The following is a 13,912-nucleotide window of genomic DNA, read 5'->3' on the forward strand; positions in this document are numbered from 1 at the left end:
ATAGGGAGTGAAGGGAGTAATACACTCCGACGCTTAGCCAATATATGGAGAATCCGCCTCCAACACAAGAATGCATAAAAGTGTGTGTAAGCTTAAATAAAACTAGAGATACTTCAGATACAGCCCTGGTGTACTGTGTCTTATCTCTCCGGTGTCGTGACGTCATCTCTACAGTGCACTCATCAGAGAGTAGGTCGAGACCTGCGACAACAAGCGTGAGTATAATATAACCTCTTTTTCTCATCTTTTAGGATACTAAAACTAGAACTAGAAACGCCATAATTACGTTTTTTTTGGTCGCAGCAACATTGCAATAAAATGAAATAAGAGGTGATCAAAACATGGTATCCGCGCCAAAATGGTATCAATAAGAACCTCCCACCAAAATAACAAAAAAATCCTAATGGCGATGTGGATGGAAAAATAAGTTATGGGAAGGAAATTTAAAAAAAAACAAAAACGGAAAATTGCCCGAGGGTTAAAACACTTCTAGGTGCATGCATGGAAAAAAATCTGTGGTTGTGTGATCTACAAAAATGATCACCAGTAAATAAAACGGGACGCGGATGAGATTGGCGCAGAATATTGTACACACTGGGATTAAGGGGAAAATTTGTGTGTATAATTGTCACATATAAATAAATGTGTAATCAGATGTCATATCTAGTCTGCGGCTCAATATTACTGCAAAAAATCACATGACAGGATTCATATATATCTATATACAATGAGGGTCCTTCTATCTACTGGGATTTAGCATTCTTATATAGAGCAGGCGAAATCCAAGTCGGCTAAAGGACCTGGTCCCTCTGCCGACTGGGAAATGGCCGACTCTGTGTGAGAAAGCTAAATCCCAGTGCACAGAAGGACCAGGTCCTTTAGCCCAGGGGTCCCCAACTCCAGTCCTCAAGGCCCACCAACAGGTCATGTTTTCAGGATTTCCTTAGTCTTGCCCAGGTGATAATTGCATCACCTGTGCAATACAAAGGAAATCCTGAAAACATGATCTGTTGGTGGGCCTTGAGGACTGGAGTTGGGGAACACTGCTTTAGCCGACTGGGATTTAGCCACAACAGTGTCTGCTCTATAGAGGAAGAGGCACCGCCCCTTCCGGTCACATGGGCATGACGTCGGCAGAGGTCCTTTAGCCGACTTGGATTTAGCCTCTACCCTAGGAGCGTACTGCTGAGTTCCGGTTGCGCTCGCAGCGTGCGGGGCCGTGGGTAAAGCTGTGGTTGTGGCTAAATCCAAGTCGGCTAAAGGACCTGGTCCCTCTGCCGACTTGGAAATAGCCTGCTCTCTGTGAGAAAGCTAAATCCCAGTCGGCTGTAGGCCCAGGTCCCTCTGTGCACTGGGATTTAGCTTTCTCACACAGAGTGGGCTATTTCCAAGTCGGCAGAGGGACCAGGTCCTTTAGCCGACTTGGATTTAGCCTGCTCTATATAAGAATGCTAAATCCCAGCAGATAGAAGGACCCTTATTGTGTATAGATAGATATGAATACTGTCATGTGATTTTTTTTGCAGTAATATTGAGCCGCAGACTAGATATGACATCTGATTACACATTTATTTATATGTGACAATTATACACACAAATTTTCCCCCTAATCCCAGTGTGTACAATATTCTGCGCCAATCTCATCCTTGTCCCGTTTTATTTACTGGTGATCATTTTTGTAGATCACACAACTACAGATTTTTTTCCATGCATGCACCTAGGAGTGTTTTAACCCTCGGGCAATTTTCCGTTTTTTTTTTTTTTTTAATTTCCTTCCCATAACTTATTTTTCCATCCACATCGCCATTGGGATTTTTTTGTTATTTTGGCGGGACGTTCTTATTGATACCATTTTGGCGCGGATACCATGTTTTGATCACCTCTTATTTCATTTTATTGCAATGTTGCTGCGACCAAAAAAAACGTAATTATGGCGTTTTTTTTCTCGTTATGCCGTTTGCTGATCAGATTATTTTACATTTTGATTGGTCAGACCTTTCTGATCACGTCAATTCCAAATTTATTTATTTTTTTAAATGGAGCAAAAGCGATATTTTTTTTTCTGATATTTTTATGATATATGATGTAAGGCTACGTTCACATTTGCGGTCCGCGCCGCAGCGTCGGGCGCCGCAGCGGCGCCACATGCGTCATGCGCCCCTATATTTAACATGGGGGCGCATGGACATGCGTTGTGCTGCGTTTTGCGCCGCATGGCCGCAAGCGTTGGATGCAAGAAACGCTTCAAGTTGCATTTTTTTTGCGTCCAACTTTCGGCCAAAAAGGACACATGCGGCGCAAAACGCAGCGTTTTAGCGTGCGTTTTGCCGCGTTTTTGTTTGCGTTGTGCGCTGCGGCGCACAACGCAAATGTGAACGTAGCCTAACTGCATCATGTGTTGTGAAGGGGTCAATACTATAATTATTGGCCAAATGGACCAGGTCCTTCTGCCGACTTGGAAATAGCCTGCTCTCTGTGAGAAAGCTAAATCCCAGTCGGCTAAAGGACCTGGTCCTTCTGTGCACTGGGATTTAGCTTTCTCACACAGAGTGGGCTATTTCCCAGTCGGCAGAGGGACCTGGTCCTTTAGCCGACTTGGATTTAGCCTGCTCTATATAAGAATGCTAAATCCCAGTAGATAGAAGGACCCTTATTGTATATAGATATATATGAATCTTGTCTTGTGATTTTTTGCAGTTATATTGAGCTGCAGCCTGGATATGACATCTGATTACACTTTTATTTATATGTGACAATTATACGCAAGAATTTTCCCCGTAATCCCAGTGTGTACAATATTCTGCAGCAATCTCATCCGCGTCCCGTTTTATTTACTGGTGATCATTTTTGTAGATCACACAACCACAGATTTTTTCCATGCATGCACCTAGGAGTGTTTTAACCCTCGGGCGATTTTCCGTTTTTTTTTCTTCCCATAACTTATTTATTTTTCCATCCACATCGCCGTTGTGAATTTTTTTTATTTTGGCGGGACGTTCTTATTGATACCATTTTGGCGCGGATACCATGTTTTGATCACCTCTTATTTCATTTTATTACAATGTTGTGGTGACCAAAAAAAAGTAATTATGGCATTTCTAGTTTTTTTCTCGTTATGCCGTTTGCTGATCAGATTATTTTACATTTTGATTGGTCAGACCTTTCTGATCACGTCAATTCCAAATTTATTTTTTTTTAAATGGAGCAAACGCGATATTTCTTTTTCTGATATTTTTATGATATATGATGTAACTGCATCATGCGTTGTGAAGGGGTTAATACTATAATTATTGGCCAAATGGACCAGGTCCTTCGGCCGACTTGGATTTAGCCTGCTCTCTGTGAGAAAGCTAAATCCAAGTGGGATAAAGGACCAGGTCCCTTGGAGTGGTTTAATACCAGACTTAGTAAGCTAAAACACCAGGTCCTTCTGCCCACTTAGCTTTAGCTTGCTGTATATAACAAAGTCTAGTGGGCAGCGCAGTCCACCAGTGATTCACCAATCTGATGCACTGTAATGATCCCACTGGTTCACTGTCGGACTTCCGTACTGTAGTGCCCCTGTGTCACGCTGGGGGCAGTCCGGCAATCCAACCTACTACAATGTTTCCGCCAGGTTATGCATATTGCCGGTCACTGTGCTCCTTGAGTTCACCTCAAGTGACAGTTGACAGCTCAGAGGGTACTGTGATAACCGCAAACTGTAATCTCCAGTGACCTCACAGGTGGCGGCTTCCATGCACCCTTAGTGTGTGTACGCCGGATACGGGGAGGGGTCACGTTTTATGATGTCACTGTGGCTTCTGTATGTATTGGAGCAGGGGATCATCTTGAGACCTTGATGATGATAAATGGGTGAAAGAGGGTGTCTGTTTTTATATTTTAATTACCGTACATGTTTTTAATGTGTTTCTTTATTTTTACTTACAGTGTTAGTAAACGGGGTGTTTCATAGACACCTCTCTATTACTAACCCTGGGCTTGATGTCAGCTGTGATTTTTGACAAATCACAGTTGTAATTATACTTACAGCCCTGGCAAAAATTAAGAGACCACTGCAAAATGTCCAGTTTGTCTGATTTTTCTCTTTCTAGGTATATTTTTGAGTAAAATGTAAATTGTTCTTTTATTCTATAAACGTCTGACATGTCTCAGAATTTTCAAGAAATAAATTTAGTATTTTTTTCTAACAAAGAAAAATGGTCAAAATTAAAAAAACCCAGTGCTTTCAGACCTCAAATAATGCAAAGAAAACAAGTTCATAATCATTTAGAAACAACAGTACTAATTTTTTAACTCAGGAAGAGTTCAGAAATAGTGATGAGTGAACGTGCTCGCCACTACTCGTTACTCGCCCGAGTATCGGGGTACTCGGCGAGCAGCGAGCATTTCCGGTACTATTCGGCGGTAACTGCAGTCTCCACCCAGAAGTTTTAGCGGACTTTAGAGACCCAATCACGGTGCAGAGATTGTCTGCCAGGCCATGAAACGCGGCAGCCATCTTTGTTGTGTCGTGCAGTGATTGGCTGGGCCGCACAGCATCATCCCAAGTATAAGAGACCTGGTGCCGCCCTGCTCGCCGCATTCTGTTCCTGTTTCAGCGAGAATAGGGAGAGCTGCTGCCGAGATAGGGTCAGAATCGTGGTTTTAGAGTGTAGGTCTGCAACTCTTACATCCACAACTCCTCAGAAACCAAAAGTCCTTTTTAGGGCTAATTCGTGGGTCCCGATATTGCAGCACTAGGTCGGCAGGGCATAGCATATCCACATCAGTGCAAGGCCTGCAGGCACTGTATGTGCGTCCATTGCTCCCACTGCATCCCTCCCAAAGCTCCATAACTGCCTGCAGCTGCAGCTTATTTACTGTCTATATATTTATTTTTCCTTCATTTTTTTCAAAAATTCCCCCCCCCCCAAAAAAAAAAAATACAGTCTGTTCTGTCATACTGAGGCCTGTTGAAAAGTTATAGTTTGTCAGGCATACGTAGCATAGTTGTCTGTGCGACCCTTGTGCTCCCTTTTTTTTGGTGTTTTAAATTCACTGAAAAAGGCCTCATATATCTGCGTGCTCCATGTTTGGTCATTGGAGGCCGGTGTACTTATTTTTTGACTGTGTGATAGTCAAATTCTATACAGCACTATTTCGTATCCAAAAAATTCAAAGGCCACAGATTTGCCAGTGTGGTATTTCCGTTACAGCCGTCATATATCTCTGTGCTCCAAGTTTGGGCATTGGAGGCTGGTGTACTTATTTTTTGGCTGTGTGATACTCAAATTCAATACAGCACTATTTTGCATAAATTAACTTAAAAAAAACATGAATACAGTCTGTTAGGTCAGGCTGAGGCCTGCCTGGTGTTTGGGTTTGAAAAATCATAGATTTGCAGGCATACTGATCACATATTATTTCGCTACTAATAAAGACATTTGTGTTGAGCATTTGAAATAGTGCAGTAGTCCATTTAAAATGGTTAAGGCAAGAGGCAAAGGACGGGGAAGTGGACGTGATGGTGCATCCATAGGATGAGGCCGTGGGCAAGGTGAAAGTGGGCAACAACAAAGACCCACATCTTCTCGCTCGACATTCCTGTCCCAGTTTCTAGGGTACCGCAGCACACAACTATTGAAGCCAGAGCAGTGTGTAACGGTTGTTGGTTGGATAGCGGATAATGCTTCCAGTCACTTAGCCATCACCACCACCACCTTGTCTTTCACACGGTCAAGTCTGAGTAGCCGTGAGTGAGGCCAGGATATTCCTCACCCTGATCCTCCTTCCTCTGTTATGACCCCAGTGGACAGGGTCTCAGAGGAACGTGTAAGTCTGCAAGATACAAAAATCCAGCTCATAGGGCTGTGGTAACTGGGTTGACCAAATAGCTACTCCTAACGCCAACACTAGAAGTAGCCGGGGATCATGCCTACGGTGATCGCTAGATGACTCGCGCCAGCCGGAGAATCTAACTACCCCTAGGAGAAGAAAACAAAGACCTCTCTTGCCTCCAGAGAAAGGGACCCCAAAGCAAGATACAAGCCCCCCACAAATAATAACGGTGAGGTAAGAGGAAATGACAAACACAGAAATGAACCAGGTTCAGCAAAGAGAGGCCAGCTTACTAATAGCAGAATAAAGCAAGATAACTTATCTGGTCAACAAAAACCCTATAAAAATCCACGCTGGAGATTCATGAACCCCCGAACCGTCTAACGGTCCGGGGGGAGAACACCAGCCCCCTAGAGCTTCCAGCAAAGGTCAGGATACAGATAGGAACAAGCTGGACAAAAATACCAAACAAAACAAAAGCAAAAAGCAAAGAAGCAGACTTAGCTTGAAAAACAGGAACCAGGATCAGAGGACAAGAGCACAACAGATTAGCTCTGATTTCAACGATGCCAGGCATTGAACTGAAGGTCCAGGGAGCTTATATAGCAACGCCCCTGAACTAACGGCCCAGGTGAGGATATAGGAAAAGACAGACGCTCCAGAGTCAAATCACTAATGACCACTAGAGGGAGCAAAAAGCAAAATCACAACAGTACCCCCCCCCTTAGTGAGGGGTCACCGAACCCTCACCACGACCACCAGGGTGATCAGGATGAGCGGCGTGAAAGGCACGAACTAAATCGGCCGCATGAACATCAGAGGCGACCACCCAGGAATTATCTTCCTGACCATAGCCCTTCCACTTGACCAGGTACTGAAGCCTCCGCCTGGAGAGACGAGAATCCAAGATCTTCTCCACCACGTACTCCAACTCGCCCTCAACCAACACCGGAGCAGGAGGCTCAGCAGAAGGAACCACAGGCACAACGTACCGCCGCAACAAGGACCTATGAAACACGTTGTGGATAGCAAACGACACAGGAAGATCCAGGCGAAAGGACACAGGATTAAGAATTTCCAATATCTTGTAAGGACCAATAAAACGAGGTTTAAATTTGGGAGAGGAAACCTTCATAGGAACAAAGCGGGAAGAAAGCCACACCAAATCCCCAACACGTAGTCGGGGACCCACACCGCGGCGGCGGTTGGCAAAGCGCTGAGCCCTCTCCTGTGACAACTTCAAGTTGTCCACCACAAGATTCCAGATCCGCTGCAACCTATCCACCACAAAATCCACCCCAGGGCAGTCAGAAGGTTCCACATGACCCGAAGAAAAACGAGGGTGGAAACCAGAGTTGCAGAAAAACGGCGAAACCAAGGTGGCGGAACTAGCCCGATTATTAAGGGCAAACTCAGCTAACGGCAAGAAGGTCACCCAATCGTCCTGATCAGCAGAGACAAAACACCTCAAATAAGCCTCCAAAGTCTGATTAGTTCGCTCCGTCTGTCCATTAGTCTGAGGATGGAAAGCAGACGAAAACGACAAGTCAATGCCCATCCTACTACAAAAGGATCGCCAGAATCTGGAAACGAACTGGGATCCTCTGTCTGACACAATATTCTCAGGGATGCCGTGCAAACGAACCACGTTCTGGAAAAACACAGGAACCAGATCGGAAGAGGAAGGCAGTTTAGGCAAAGGAACCAAATGGACCATCTTGGAGAAGCGATCACATATCACCCAGATAACAGACATGCCCTGAGACACCGGAAGATCAGAAATGAAATCCATGGAGATATGTGTCCAAGGTCTCTTAGGGACAGGCAAGGGCAAGAGCAACCCGCTGGCACGAGAACAGCAAGGCTTAGCTCAAGCACAAGTCCCACAGGACTGTACAAATGACCGCACATCCCTAGACAAGGAAGGCCACCAAAAGGATCTGGCCACCAGATCTCTGGTGCCAAAAATTCCTGGGTGACCTGCCAACACCGAGGAATGAACCTCGGAAATGACTCTGCTGGTCCACTTATCAGGCACAAACAGTCTGTCAGGTGGACAAGAATCAGGCCTATCAGCCTGAAATCTCTGCAACACACGTCGCAGATCTGGAGAAATAGCTGACAAGATAATACCATCCTTAAGAATACCAACAGGTTCAGCGACTCCAGGAGCATCAGGCACAAAGCTCCTGGAAAGAGCATCGGCCTTCACATTCTTTGAACCTGGTAAATACGAGACAACAAAGTCAAAACGGGAGAAAAACAATGACCAGCGGGCCTGTCTAGGATTCAGGCGTTTAGCAGACTCGAGATACATCAGATTTTTGTGATCAGTCAAGACCACCACACGATGCTTAGCACCCTCGAGCCAATGACGCCACTCCTCAAATGCCCATTTCATGGCCAACAACTCCCGATTGCCCACATCATAATTTCGCTCCGCAGGCGAAAACTTCCTAGAGAAAAAGGCGCAAGGTCTCATAACAGAGCAACCAGGGCCTCTCTGCGACAAAACGGCCCCTGCCCCAATCTCCGAAGCATCCACCTCAACCTGAAAGGGAAGTGAGACGTCAGGCTGGCACAAAACAGGCGCCGAAGTAAACCGGCGTTTCAACTCCTGGAAAGCCTCCACGGCAGCAGGAGCCCAGTTAGCTACATCAGAGCCTTTCTTGGTCATATCCGTCAGCGGTTTAACAACGCTAGAGAAATTTGCGATAAAACGACGGTAGAAGTTAGCAAAACCCAAGAACTTCTGAAGACTCTTAACTGACGAGGGTTGAGTCCAATCATGAATAGCTCGGACCTTGACTGGATCCATCTCCACAGCAGAAGGGGAAAAAATGAACCCCAAAAAGGGAACCTTCTGTACACCAAAGAGACACTTTGAGCCTTTTACAAACAAAGAATTTTCACGCAGAATCTCAAAAACCATCCTGACCTGCTCCACATGCGAGTCCCAATCATCAGAAAAAACCAGAATATCATCCAGATAAACAATCAAAAATTTATCCAGATACTTCCGGAAAATGTCATGCATGAAGGACTGAAAAACTGAAGGTGCACTAGAGAGCCCAAATGGCATCACCAAGTACTCAAAATGACCTTCGGGCGTATTGAATGCGGTTTTCCATTCATCGCCCTGCCTAATGCGCACAAGGTTGTACGCACCACGAAGGTCTATCTTGGTGAACCACTTGGCACCTTTAATCCAGGCAAACAAATCTGACAACAGCGGCAAAGGATACTGAAATTTGACAGTGATCTTATTTAAAAGCCGATAGTCAATACAAGGCCTCAAAGATCCGTCCTTTTTAGCCACAAAAAAGAATCCCGCACCAAGAGGGGAAGAAGACGGACGGATGTGTCCTTTCTCCAGAGACTCCTTGATATATGAACGCATAGCGGTATGTTCAGGTATCGACAGATTAAACAGTCTTCCCTTAGGAAACTTACTGCCTGGAATCAAATCTATTGCACAGTCACATTCCCTATGAGGAGGCAATGCACTGGACCTGGACTCGCTAAAGACATCCTGATAATCAGACAAGTACTCCGGAACTTCCGAAGGCGTAGAAGAAGCAATAGACACAGGCAGGGAATCCTCATGAATACCACGACAGCCCCAACTAGACACTGACATAGCCTTCCAGTCAAGGACTGGATTATGGGTCTGTAACCATGGCAGCCCCAAAACAACCAAATCATGCATTTTATGTAGAACGAGAAAACGTATCACCTTGCGGTGTTCAGGAGTCATGCACATGGTAACCTGTGTCCAATACTGCGGCTTATTTTCTGCCAATGGCGTAGCATCAATACCCCTAAGAGGGATAGGATTTTCTAATGGTTCAAGAATAAAACCACAGCGCTTAGCAAATGAGAGATCCATAAGACTCAGGGCAGCACCTGAATCTACAAACGCCATGACAGGATAAGATGACAGTGAGCAAATCAAAGTTACAGACAGAATAAACTTAGGATGCAAATTACCAACGGTGACAGGACTAACAACCTTAGATATACGTTTAGAGCATGCTGAGATAACATGTGTAGAATCACCACAGTAGTAGCACAAGCCATTCCGGCGTCTATGAATTTTCCTCTCATTTCTAGTCAGGATTCTATCACATTGCATCAAATCAGGTGTCCGTTCAGACAACACCATGAGGGAATTTGCGGTTTTTCTATCACATTGCATCACATCAGGTGTCTGTTCAGACAACAACATGAGGGAATTTGCGGTTTTGCGCTCCCGCAATCGCCGGTCAATTTGAATAGCCAGGGACATGGTATCATTCAGACCTGTGGGAATGGGAAAACCCACCATAACATTCTTAATGGCCTCAGAAAGGCCATTTCTAAAATTAGCGGCCAGTGCACACTCGTTCCAATGTGTCAGCACGGACCATTTCCGAAATTTTTGGCAATACACCTCTGCCTCGTCCTGGCCCTGAGACATAGCCAGCAAGGCTTTCTCTGCCTGAATCTCAAGATTGGGTTCCTCATAAAGTAAACCGAGCGCCAGAAAAAACGCATCAATATCAGCCAATGCCGGATCTCCTGGCGCCAACGAAAAAGCCCAATCCTGAGGGTCACCCCGTAAGAATGAAATAACAATTTTTACTTGTTGAGCAGAGTCTCCAGACGAACAAGGTTTCAGGGACAAAAATAATTTACAATTATTCCTGAAATTCCTAAACTTAAATCGGTCTCCTGAAAACAGTTCAGGAATCGGAATCTTGGGTTCAGACCTAGGATTTCTGGTAACATAATCTTGTATACCCTGCACACGAGCGGCAAGCTGGTCCACACTTGTAATCAAGGTCTGGACATTCATGTCTGCAGCAAGCTTAAGCCACTCTGAGGTAAAGGGGAAAAGAAAAAAAAAAAATGAGAGAGGGAAAAAAACCCTCAAAATTTTCTTTCTTATAATCCCACTTCTGCAATGCATTAAACATTTAATACTGGCCTGGCATACTGTTATGACCCCAGTGGACAGGGTCTCAGAGGAACGTGTAAGTCTGCAAGATACAAAAATCCAGCTCATAGGGCTGTGGTAACTGGGTTGACCAAATAGCTACTCCTAACGCCAACACTAGAAGTAGCCGGGGATCATGCCTACGGTGATCGCTAGATGACTCGCGCCAGCCGGAGAATCTAACTACCCCTAGGAGAAGAAAACAAAGACCTCTCTTGCCTCCAGAGAAAGGGACCCCAAAGCAAGATACAAGCCCCCCACAAATAATAACGGTGAGGTAAGAGGAAATGACAAACACAGAAATGAACCAGGTTCAGCAAAGAGAGGCCAGCTTACTAATAGCAGAATAAAGCAAGATAACTTATCTGGTCAACAAAAACCCTATAAAAATCCACGCTGGAGATTCAAGAACCCCCGAACCGTCTAACGGTCCGGGGGGAGAACACCAGCCCCCTAGAGCTTCCAGCAAAGGTCAGGATACAGATAGGAACAAGCTGGACAAAAATACCAAACAAAACAAAAGCAAAAAGCAAAGAAGCAGACTTAGCTTGAAAAACAGGAACCAGGATCAGAGGACAAGAGCACAACAGATTAGCTCTGATTTCAACGATGCCAGGCATTGAACTGAAGGTCCAGGGAGCTTATATAGCAACGCCCCTGAACTAACGGCCCAGGTGAGGATATAGGAAAAGACAGACGCTCCAGAGTCAAATCACTAATGACCACTAGAGGGAGCAAAAAAGCAAAATCACAACATTCCTCCCACCATGCCGAGTACCCTGAGACAACTGATCCCACACTTGGACACTCTGAAGAGCTGTTCAGTTTTCCATTTCAAGATTCAGAAATCTCTGCAGGTCAACTTGAAGTGGGGAAAGATGAGATCGCATGTAGAGCTGCCCAAAGCTTTGACCAGCCCCAGTCACACGAAGGCAATGGTGGGAAAGTGTCACAAGAGGTGGACCATGATGAGACCTAATTTCTAGAAAGTCAGGAGGAGGAGCAAGGTGCACATGTGGAAGACGAGGTGGTGGATGTCATAGTAAATGACCCAAGCTGGCAGGAGGACATGCGTAGCGAGGACAGCAGCACAAATGGGGAAGGAGGCATATCCCCCAACAGGCAGGAAGAAGCAGTGTGGTGGCCACAGACAGAAGGCGTGCATCCGTTCCCTGTAACACCAACATGAGTGAAGTTGCCATTCCACCTGTGAGATCTTCCCGAGTCTGGCTATTTTTTAAAGACTCTGCCGATAACCCTAAACAGGCCATTTGCAGCACCTGCCATGCCTGCTTCAGCAGGGGTAGCAAAACAACCAGCCTGACCACCAGCATGATCAGGCACATGCAAGCAAAGCACCTGACTTTGTGGGCCGAACCCCAGGCTCGAGGACCACTGCATGCTGGTCACACCACTGCTTCTTCCACTGTTTTGCATAGAAGCCAATCCCTAGTACACCGTGCATGTGAAGATGCCTCTAGCCCTGCACCTCTTGTGGCCCACAGTCAAGCAGCACCATCAGCAAGCCCGTCCACGTCCTTGACCCAGCACAGCATTCAGTTGTCTATAACCCAGTCTTTGGAACACAAGCAGAAATACCCAGCCAACACCCCACAGGCCACAGTCCTCAATTCTATTATTTCTCTTCTGCTTGTGCTAGAAATGCTGCCTTTTAGGCTTGTTGAGACGGAAGCATTCCGCAACCTGATGGGGGCGGTCATCCCAAGGTACTCGGTCCCCAGTCGCCACTATTTCTCTCGGTGTGCCATACCGGCATTACACCAGCATGTGTCCCACAACATTACCCGTGCCCTCAACAATGCTGTTACCGGGAAAGTCCACCTAACCACGGACACGTGGACAAGTGCTTGTGGGCAGGGACGGTACATCTCAATGACGGCACACTGGGTTAACATAGTGGAAGCCGGGACCCAGTTGGACCTTGAGATGGAACACATCCTCCCCACGCTGAGGATTGCTGGCCCTAGGTCAATCAGGGTTGCCCCCACAGTCTACAGCTCCTGCACCTCCTCCTCCTATTCATCCTCCATCTCTGAAATCAACACATCAGTCAGAAGCTGGAAGCACTGCAGCACTGCCTCAGCCAAGCGGCAACAGGCTGTGCTGAAGATAATCTGCATAGGTGACAAACCGCACAATGCAGAAGAGTTGTGGACAGCGCTGAAAGAGCAGTCAGATGTTTGGATGACACCGCTGAACCTACAGCCAGGCATGGTCATGTGTGACAATGGCCGAAACCTGGTGGCGGCTCTGAGGCAAGGTGAGCTCACACACGTACCTTGCTTGGCCCATGTGCTTAATCTCTTGGTTCAACGTTTTCTGAAAAGCTACCCGGAGCTGCCGGATCTGCTAGTGAAAGTACGCTGTCTGTCTGACCATTTTAGAAAGTCAGCTACAGCTTCAGCCGCCCTTGCCGTGCTTCAGCAGCGTTTTCAGATTCCAGCTCACTGACTATTGTGTGATGTCCCCCATCCCCACGCGCTGGAACTCTACGCTGCATATCTTGGAAAGGAGCAGAAGAGGGCCGTTGTTGACTACCAACATTAACAAGGCCGTCAAATTTCATGTCAGACTCCACACATAAGACCTCAGGAGTGGACATGGATGTCAGACATATATAACATCCTCCAAAACTTTGAGGACTGCACTAAGATGGTGAGTGGCGATGATGCCATAATTAGCATCACTATCCCGCTTCTCAGCATTCTGAAAAACTCTCTGCTCACAATCAAAGAGGATGCATTGCAGGCGGAGCACGAGGACATGGAGCAAGGAAACATACAGGGGGATTACACTCAGCCCAGCCTCATGTCTTCTCAACGTGGATTGGTAGGCAATCAGGAGGAGGAGGAAGAACAGGAGCTACTTTCATGTGCTATAGATGGTACTACAAACACATCTGTATTAGCTTCTGTTCAGTGGGGATGACCTGAGGACAGGGAGGAGGAGGAGGAGGACAGCATCGTCAGTCGTCCTGTTGATGAGGACACGGAAGTCTTGCCTGTTAGCAGTCTGGCACGCATGGCTGACTTTATGTTGCACTGCATTTCACGTGACCCTCGGATTATCAAAATTTTGGGTGACACTCATTAC

General features: G+C 46.1%; 1 protein-coding gene across 1 annotated transcript in view; it reads left to right on the forward strand.

Annotated features, from left to right (window-relative positions):
- Nucleotides 1-1,124: 1,124 nt before the first annotated feature.
- The window catches only part of LOC143782523 (thioredoxin-like protein 4A), a 73,538-nt gene continuing 60,750 nt past the window's right edge, over nucleotides 1,125-13,912 (forward strand). Inside the window, exon 1 of the mRNA XM_077270035.1 lies at nucleotides 1,125-1,171. The gene's annotated coding sequence lies outside the window, so the exon portion shown is untranslated. The remainder of the gene's footprint in view (nucleotides 1,172-13,912) is intronic.

Source organism: Ranitomeya variabilis, chromosome 6 (assembly GCF_051348905.1).
Source record: "Ranitomeya variabilis isolate aRanVar5 chromosome 6, aRanVar5.hap1, whole genome shotgun sequence".
Taxonomy (NCBI): domain Eukaryota; kingdom Metazoa; phylum Chordata; class Amphibia; order Anura; family Dendrobatidae; genus Ranitomeya; species Ranitomeya variabilis.